Source organism: Monodon monoceros, unplaced genomic scaffold, assembly GCF_005190385.1.
Source record: "Monodon monoceros isolate NGI ecotype Baffin Bay Population unplaced genomic scaffold, NGI_Narwhal_1 Super_Scaffold_2, whole genome shotgun sequence".
Lineage (NCBI taxonomy): Eukaryota > Metazoa > Chordata > Mammalia > Artiodactyla > Monodontidae > Monodon > Monodon monoceros.
Window position 1 is genome coordinate 47,420,055 of NW_021703776.1, and position 10,251 is coordinate 47,430,305.

Sequence of the window (10,251 nt, forward strand, 5' to 3'; positions counted from 1 at the left end):
AAAAATAATGAAGTGTGTTTAAATGAAAATGTAATGAGAGATGTCTTTTCATAGAGTTTAATCTTTTAAATTCTTGTTATGTGGCCTAAAATGTCAACAAAGCCAAAGTGAAGAAACTTTGTTTTAAACCAAAATTATGAATCCAGTTGGAATTGTCCAAGATTTCACCTTGATAATGTAGATTTGCTTCTGAAGTAAGCTTCTTTAGAAGTGTTTTTTTTTTTGTTTTTCTGCGGGACGCGGGTCTCTCACTGCTGCGGCCTCTCCCATTGTGGAGCACCCGCTCCAGACGCGCAGGCTCAGCGGCTATGGCTCACGGGGCCCAGCCGGTCCACGGCATGTGGGATCTTCCCAGACCGGGGCACGAACCCGTGTCCCCTGCATCGGCAGGCAGACTCTCAGCCACTGCGCCACCAGGGAAAACCAAAATAAAACTTTTAGGATGTCTTTTTCATTTTTTTTTTATTGTGGTAAAATACATGTAATATAAAGTTTACCATCGTAACCATTTTTAACTGTACAGTTCTATGGCATCAAGTACAAAAAGTTACTCCACAATATTGTGCACCCATCACCACCATCCATTGCCAGAACTTTTTCATCTTCCCCAACTGAAACTCCATACCCATTAAACAATATCCCCCCATTCCTCCTTCCCTCCAGCCCCTGGCAACCATCATTCTACTTTCTGTCTCTGTGAATTTGACTGCCATAAGTAGTTAATGGAATCATATAGTAGTTGTCCTACTGTGACTGGTTTATCTCACTTAGAATATCTTCAAGTTTCACTGTGTTGTGTCATGTGTCAGAATTTTCTTCCTTTTTAAGGTTCAGTAATATTCCAATGTACGTATATAATACATTTTGTTTATTCACTCATCCTTCATTGGACACTTGGATTGCTTTCACCTTTTGGCTATTGTGAATAATACTGCTACGAACATGGGTGTACAAATATCTCTCTGAGATCCTGCTTTTAAGTCTGTGGGGTATATACCCAGAAATGGAATTGCTGGATTAAATGGTAATTTTATGTTTAATTTTTTTCTAGGAACTGTTATACCAATTTCCATAGTGGCCACACCATTTTATATTCACACCAGCAATGCCAAGGGTTATAGTTTCTCCACATTTTTGTCGACACTTATATTCTGGTTTTTGATAATAGCTATCCCAATGGTTATGAAATGATATGTCATTGTGGTTTTGATTTGCATTTCTCTGATGATTAGTGATTTCAATATTTTTTTCATTTGCTTATTGGCTATTTGTATATCTTCTTTGGAGAATTGTCTATTCAATTCCTTTGTCCATGTTTAAATCTAGTTGTTTATTTCTTTTGTTGTTAAATAGTAGGAGTTCTTTATATATTCTAGATGTTACCCCCTAATTAGATACATGATTTGCAAATATTTTCTCCCATTCCATGGGTTTCCCTTTCACTCTTTTGATAGTGTTATTTGAATACACAAATGTTTTAAATTTTGATGTAGTCCAATTTATCCATTTTTTCTTCTTTTGCCTGTGCTTTTGGTGTTATATCCAAGAAATCATTGCCAAATTCAAACTCATGAAGCTTTTCCCATATGTTTTCTCCCAAATTTTTTTTTTTTTTGGCTGCGTAGGGCCTTCGTTGTTGCACGTGGGCTTTCTCTAGTTGCGGCGAGCGGGGGCTACTGTTCGTTGCGGTGTGTGGGCGTCTCATTGTGGTGGCTTCTTTTGTTGCGGAGCACGGGCTCTAGGCGCACAGGCTTCAGTAGTTGTGGTGCGTGGGCTTCCGTAGTTGTGGCGCACGAGCTTAGTTGCTCTATGGCATCCTGGATCCAGGGATCTTCCTGGACCAGGGATTGAACCTGTGTCCCCACCTGCACTGGCAGGTGGATTCTCAACCACTGCGCCACTAGGGAAGTCCAGTATTAGCTCTTATGTTTAGGTCTTTGATTCACTTTAAGTTAATCTTTTGTATATGGTGTAAGGTAAGAATTCAGCTTCATTCTTTTGCATGTGAATATTCAGTTTTCCTGGCACCATTTGCTGAAAAAATGGAACACTTTACAAATTTCCATGTCATACTTGTGCAGGGGCCATGCTAATCTTCTCTATATCATTCCAATTTTAGTTTATGAGTTGCCAAAATGAGCATTAGATGTCTTTCAAAATTAAAATTATATTTGGGATTTCTCAAAGAGCCCCTGGAAAATCACAGTGATTTACACATTTATCTTATAAAAAGAGAGATGCCAGAAATATTTTAGGTTACTTTGATATACTTTATATTCCTGAACTAGCTCATTACTATATAAGGAATTCATGAGAATTATCAAATGAAAAGATAATTTTGTACAGAGTAAATGTTATTCATATAAAATATTATGAGATTGTGCACAATAAATTGAGAGTCAAGAGATTTGTTGATGCCTTCGTTGTCCATGATGTAATCTAATCCAAGGAAATATACTAATAAAATTCTTATCTATTATACCATAATGGAAAAGTTTACTCTTTTCAATTTTGATACTGTTAGTCACTGTCATAAGTCAATCTCATCAATTTAGTTATCCTATGAAGCAGGCAGTTCTGCTTCCTCAGTGGTTATAATACAAAACTATTCTTAACCAAATCCAGGAGCTATAGCACTCAAATAGTTCTTCAAGAGAAGGACTTCAAAAACTTATGTTAAAATGAGAAAACATAATGTGTAAGCCATGTGTTGTAAAATTACTATAAACTACTATACCCCCAAGGCAATTATTTTATTTTGGAAAGATCTTCAGAAATAGCCTGAAAACACTGCTTTGGCTTTTTCAATTAAAAAAAAAAATTAACAAATCAATTTTGTTTTTGAAGACTATGTTAAAACTGCAGTCATTTTTGCTTTTTTTGATGTATAACGTTTAATTATACTTTAATATATTTCAAAACATATATTCAGTCCCAAATAAAGCCTATTTCATTTTAAATATAATTTTTGGCATAGTAGGCTTTGTCTTTAATTAATTAAAGGAAATTAAGCACCTTTGTGTTTTACTCTTTCCAATAGGAAAGAGTATAAATTTATGCTTATATATTTTAAAAATGACCAAATATTAAAATTTTAAATATTTTTAAATATTAAAATTATTACTTTAAATGAATATTGTATTGTGTTCTTTGTTGATGTGCAAAATAAAAAATATATATAAATTATTAAATTTACTTTTTTATTGTATACCATACAAAAATGGATAAAATGTTTTTTTTTAAACTTGGGGAGTTCATAAGTAAAACATTAGAAAATTTTAGGCTATCTACTTTATAGAAAATTTTCTTAATAAAAACTAATATTACATCTATGTTAGTGAAAAAAGTAACCCACAATTTTATAAAAAAATAATTCTCAATGAAGAGGGAAATGTTTCTAATCGATAATATACATAAATCCTAATCGTGTCTAGGCATTCATAAGATTTATATCAGCGGTAAAGTACCATTTAAAAAATGTTGGGCTTCCCTGGTGGCACAGTGGTTGAGAGTCCGCCTGCTGATGCAGGGGACACGGGTTCGTGCCCCAGTCCGGGAAGATCCCACATGCCGCGGAGCGGCTGGGCTCGTGAGCCATGGCCACTGAGCCTGCGCGTCCGGAGCCTGTGCTCCGCAATGGGAGAGGCTACAGCAGTGAGAGGCCCGCGTACCGCAAAAAAAAAAAAAAAAAAATATGTTGTAGCTGCTTGTATAGTGAAGCCACTCAAGATGGCTGTTTGTTTTTTGGCCACACCTGGGGGCTTGCAGGATCTCAGTTCCCAGACCAGGGATTGAACCCAGGGCCACACAGTGTAACCATTACACTGGACCTCCAGGGAACTCCCAAGATAGCTGTTCTCTGGCTCTCTGTACATCCCCTGCTCGACCAAGTGCCTGCTTCACCTACACCCTATTCACATGACTGACCTTCCTACGAACTTGCCCCCCCCCGCCCCCCGCCCCAGCTACTGACTTCTAGCTTTAATTAGAACTCTCCACTATGCTTCTCAGAGGGAAGGTGAGGGGTGTACCCCTCTGCTTGTTTCCCTGGTAACCTATGAGCCCACCTGATGTCAATTACCCCTGTGATGGGTATCCTCCCCCTGCCTCTGGGAGCGAAGACTGGCACCGCGTTCTCCTGCCTCACACTGTGGGGTGTTGCTCCAGGACCTTGCTTCAGACATGTGAGATCCCCTTGTCCGGTAAATCATTGATGTCTCTGTCACTCTGTTTCTGTCCCTGCCTCTGGGCTTATTCTTTGGTCCTGAGGCTCGGCAAGGCGTTGTAGGCCTGCGCGGTGCAGCCCAAGAATTGGCAGAGCAGTCAGGTGACCCAGGAAACTCCCCGCGAACACTGAGATGTCCGGAAATAAGGATGGGGGATGGGAGGTTTCAGGGGCTGTCCACTAGCACGTGGTGCCTGAAAGTTGCAGCTGTGATCCCGGGGTGGCCGCCCACTCGTATGTGGGGCCCTCTGGTGACTGTCCTTGATGAATGGGGGCCACCGAGAGAGTACTGAGAACTCACAGACACCCCCAAGGCTGTTGCGGAGATATTAGCTGCCATTCTGGTGGGGAAAAAAGAAGTTAGAGACAATAAGGCGGTGGCCGCAGCTGTGGGCCGGCAGTCGCTTTTTGTATTAAGAAAGGCCACAGAGGCTGAGCTACCAAGTGAGGTGAAGGTTAACTTGAAAGCTGATTCCTGTTCCTCTGAAAGTAAGACATGTGAATGTGAGTGAATGATATTGATATGTATTATTGTTTATTACTGTTATTTCTTTCAACTGAATTGGCTTATTTAGAAACTGGAAAAAAAATCCCTGAAACTGGCCAAGATGGGAATCTTTTGACATTCTAAAACTGGTTTTTGCATACGCCATTAGAGGAAGTTAGCTTTCTAGAAGGAATTGGTATTTCTGTGCTTGTGCTTTTGAGATGTAAATGATCTACTTGGGCTCTCAGGAACTTTAACCATATGTGATCCTTAAGAGTGAAGGGAAAAAAAAGGAGGCCTTTTAAAACTGTTGAGGGCTTCCCTGGTGGCACAGTGGTTGGGAGTCCGCCTGCCGATGAGGGGGACGCGGGTTCATGCCCCGGTCCGGGAAGATCCCACATGCCGCGGAGCGGCTGGGCCCGTGAGCCATGGCCGCCGAGCCTGCGCGTCCGGAGCCTGTGCTCCGCAATGGGAGAAGCCACAAAAAAAAAAAAAAAACAAAACTGTTTAGAACCAATTATGTTTTGGGAATGTCTATGTAAAACAGTCTCTCCAGAGTTTGGTAACTTGCAGCTCAACTAAGTTAAATGAAGAGAATTCATTGATTATCTGGATAGTCATTTCAAATAGGGTAAAATACTGTAACATTAATTGCTAGGCGGGTCTAAGTTTACCTACTTTTGCCTTCTTAGGAGAGGAAGAATAAAGCCTAAGTTTTCCTGCTGGTATGACAGACAATTCACAGTTACTTGCTTGTTGCTTTTTGCCAGAGATTAAGGGTTTTGTTGTTGTTGCTGTTGTTTTTCCAGCTTTACTGAGATATAATTGATATATAATATTGTATACATTTAAGGTGAACGTGTTTATTTGATGCATTTATATATTGAAAATGATTACCGCCATAGCTAACACCCCCATCATGTCACATAATTACCAATTTTTTTTTGTGGTGTGTACATTTAAGATCTACTCTCTTAGCAACTTTAGGTATATAATACGGTATTATTAACTATAATCACTGTGCTGTACACTGGATACCAGAACTTACTAGTCTTAGAACCGAAAGTTTGTAACTTTTAGTGGCTATATATTTTTAAAAATTTATTGTTTTGAAGCATAGTTAACTTACAATGTTGTGCTAATTTCTGCTGCAGAGCAAAGTGATTCAATTATACATATGTACATTCTTTTTCATATTCTTTTCCATTATAGTTTTTTACAGGATATTGAATATAGTTCATTATGCTATACAATAGGACCTTGTTGTTTATCCATTCTAGCTATAACAGTTTGCATCTGCTAATCCCAAACTCCCAATACTTCCCTCCCCGGATCCCCTCCCCTTTGGCAACCACAAGTCTGTTCTCTATATCTGTGAGTCTGTTTCTGTTTCATGGACAGATTCATCTGTGTCATATTTTAGATTTCACATAGAAGTGATATCATACAGTATTTGTCTTTCTCTTTCTGATTTACTTCACTTAGTATGATAATCTCTAGGTCCATCTGTGTTGCTGCAAATGGAATTATTTCATTCTTTTTTATGGCTGAGTAGTATTCCATTGTGTGTGTGTGTGTGTGTGTGTGTGTGTGTGTGTGTGTGTATATATATATATATACCACATCTTTATCCATTCAACTGCCGATGGACATTTAGGTTGTTTTTGTGTCCTGGCTATTGTAAATAGTGCTGCTATGAACATAGGGGTGCATGTATAATTTCAAATTATAATTTTGTCCGGATATATGCCCAGGAGTGGGATTGCTGGTTCATATGGCAACTCCTTTTAGTTTTGTGAGGAACCTTCATACTGTTCTCCTTAGTGGCTGCACCAATTTACATTCCTACCAACAGTGTAGGGGGGTTCCTTTTTCTCCACACCCTCTCCATTGTTTGTTATTTGTAGACTTCTCAGTGATGGCCATTCTGACCAGTGTGAGGTGTTACCTCATTGTAGTTTTGATTTGCATTTCTCTAATAATTAGCGATGTTGAGCTTATTTTCATGTGCCTTTTGGCCATCTGTATGTCTTCTTTGGAGAAGAATTTAGGTATTCTGCCCATTTTTCGATCGGGTTGTTTGTTTTCTTGTTATTGAGTTATATCAGCTGTTTGTATATTTTGGAAATTAATCCCTTGTCTGTCACATTATTTGCAAATATTTTCTCCCAGTACATAGGTTGTCTTTTCATTTTGTTTATGGTTTCCTTTGCTGTGCAAAAGCTTATAAGTTTGATTAGGTTCCATTTGTTTATTTTTGCTTTTACTTCTGTTGCCTTGGGAGACTGACCTGACCTAAGAAGACATTGGTACAATTTATGTCAGAGGATGTTTTGCCTATGTTCTCTTCTAGGAGTTTTATGGTGTCATGTCTTGTTTTTAAGTCTTTAAGCTATTTTCAGTTTATTTTTGTATATGATATGAGGGTGTGTTCTAACTTCATTGATTTTCATGTGACTGTTCAAATTTCCCAATATCACTTGCTGAAGAGACTGTCTTTTCCCCATTGTTTATTCTTGCATGCTTTGTCAAAGATTAATTGACCATAGGTGTGTGGGTTTATTTCTGTGCTCTCTATGCTGTTCCATTGATCCATATGTCTGTTTTTGTGTCAATACCATGCTGTTTTGTTTACTGTAGCTTTGTGCTATTGTCTGAAGTCTGGGAGGGTTATGCCTCCAGCTTTGTTCTTTTTCCTCAAGATTTCTTTGGCAATTCTGGGTCTTTTATGGTTCCATATAAATTTTAGGATTATTTGTTCCAGTTCTGTGAAAAATGTCATGAGTAGTTTAAAGGAATAGCATTAAATCTGTAGATTGCTTTGGGTAGTATGGCCATTTTAGCAATATTAATTCTTCCAATTAAAAAACATGGGATATCTTTCCATTTCTTTAAATCATCTTCAATTTTCTTTATTAAAGTCTTATAGTTCTCAACATATGTCTTTCACCTCCTTGGTCAGGTTTATTCCTAAATATTTTATTTTATTATTATTATCTTTTTTATTTTTTATTTTTTTTTGCGATACGTGGGCCTCTCACTGTTGTGGCCTCTCCTTTTCACTGTTGAGTATTATATTGGCTGTGGGTTTGTGAAAACCAGGGATGACCTTACCTTCCTTATAACACTGCTGCCATTAACTCCCTCTCCATCGATCCAGTAAGCGCTTGGCTCCAAAATTTGCCCACATCCTGGCGAATGACTGGTTTTAGCATACTAAGTATCTTTTTTTTTTTTGTGGTACGCAGGCCTCTCACTGCTGCGGCCTCTCCCACCGCGGAGCACAGGCCCCGGATGTGCAGGCCCAGCGGCCACGGCTCACGGGCCCAGCCGCTCCGTGGCATGCGGGATCCTCCCAGACCGGGGCACAAACCCACGCCCCCCGCATCAGCAGGTGGACCCCCAACCACTGCGCCACCAGGGAAGCCCAGTATCTTACTCTTGATACTTTGGCTGCTGGTGTCTGTATTGCATGTGTGGTGTCTTGTTTCAGTGCCCCCTACGTGCCTGACCCCAGGGATGTCATAGAAGAGCGGCAGACCAAGATTATAAGGATTGGGCAGGGTATGTAGGGGTGGAGTATATGGTCAGGCCACTCAAGATGGCTGTTTTCTTGCTCTCTGTACATCCCCTGCTTGACCAGTGCCTGCCTCACCTATACCATACCTACATACCTGCCCCGGGCCCCAGCTACTGATTTCTAGCTTTATTTTATTTTATTTTATTTTATTTTATTTTATTTATGGCCTCACTGCGCAGCATGCGGGATTCCCCAACCAGGGATCGAAACTGTGTCCCCTGTAGTGGAAGCACAGAGGCTTAACCACTGGACTGCCAGGGAAGTCCCATGGTGTCTAGCTTTAGATCAGAACTCTCCACTATGCTTATCAAATGGGAGGTAAAGGGTGTGCCCCTTTGCTTGTTTCCCTGTGCTGATTTTCATAACTGATGAACCTATAACTAATAACCTACCTCTACCCCATGTCCTGCCTGCCATTGGCCACACACCGTGGGCTGTCACTCCAGGACCTTGCTGCAGACATATAAGATCTCCCTGTCCATTAAGCCAGTGATGTCTCTGTTGCTGACTCTGGGCTCTTTCTTTGGACTTGAAGCTGGGCAAGTACAGGCTTTGTTGGCCTGCAGGGTGCAGGCCAAAACTGCTGAATTTTTAAGTTTTACTGAACTTTAGAATTCTTTGTTTTAGAAGAGTATTTTGACATCTTATCCATTTTATAAGGCATCTAGATTAAAGAGGGCTTCTTAGCAATGTTTACATAGTAAGAGTTTGGTAGCTGAGAATAGAAATATATATAGCCTTTGTAGTTTCAACTTATGGATAAATCCCCTTTCTTTTTTTCTGCAGCCTCTGGTCCTCATAAGTTCAAATATTTTGCTAATGGCAAATTCACTATGCCTGGGACTTTCAAGACTGTTAAAGCCTCCTTTTCTTCATGACACATAGGAAAGTACTGGGATGGCTTCTGAGCCTTTCAAAGAGTATTATTTTTATCGTTTTGTGTGTGTAAAGAAACTACAGGAAACAGGGTTGTTTGAGGATACTTTCAGTATCATCTAAGGTAATTGTTGAGCATCCCTCCAGCTTCAGAACTTATTTGTGGAAACCTCTTTATCTACCTGCCCCTACATGTGACTTCTAGATTCCCGACCGTGTTTTGAGGTGTCATCCTGAGGGTCAAGGATTTACAGAGAGTATTTTTTCAGCCTTAAATTAGTATATTCAGATTACGTGTGTGAATTCTGGGCTACAGTTTATGCTGTTTATGTTGTCACAAGAATATGAAAGACATTTTCATACTAAAGTTGGCACCAATCAGAAGAAATACTTGGGGAAAAACAAGAACAACAACAGAACAATTTTGGGAAAAGGATATTTTTGTGGAGTATTTTTTAGAGGAAGAAGAGCTTAAAGCATTTAATATTCTGAATAGAAAAGGAAATTTTACAGGTTGATTATTCCCCCTTCTCCATCCCCTGTGACCAGCAGTCAAATGCTTTTCTATTATCAAGCCTAAAAAAATAGGAAACAGCTGAATGGATTACTGTCAATTTGAATATCCAATAGTACAAGCTCTAGGTGATAAAATATATTGCAATTAAAGCCTTCAGTAACCTCAGCTATGTTAAAAAATAAGAAAAAAATACTGGAAGAACATAAATCAATTACTTACTTAAAATTGAGTCAGGAGAACGAGTTTATAGGTTTTTTCACCTTCATAACATTTTACTCTGCTCTCCAAATTTTGTGTAATAAATCAGTTCAGGGCTTAACTAAAAATAAAAGAAACTGAAACCTACAAAACCCTCCAGGATGCCCTTTTGAAACTTTAGGCTGAAGAGAAGGGAAAGATGTAGACACATAAGGTAATATAAATCAAGTTTTAATTTATTTTTTTTCACTAACCACCATACTGCTATGTCAAAATAACAAACATTTTCCTATGTCATTAATACAGAAAATATTGTTCCTATATTGGGAATACACTTGTAGAAGAGTTATGGAGCACCTGGCAAAAAA

At 39.1% G+C, this 10,251-nt stretch overlaps 1 non-coding gene across 1 annotated transcript; it reads right to left on the reverse strand.

Moving 5' to 3' along the window:
* Positions 1-2,036: 2,036 nt before the first annotated feature.
* LOC114902189 lies at positions 2,037-2,143 on the reverse strand. Its single transcript, XR_003795412.1, has one exon. It is a non-coding gene; the product is annotated as a U6 spliceosomal RNA (small nuclear RNA).
* Between the last annotated feature and the right edge of the window lie 8,108 nt (positions 2,144-10,251).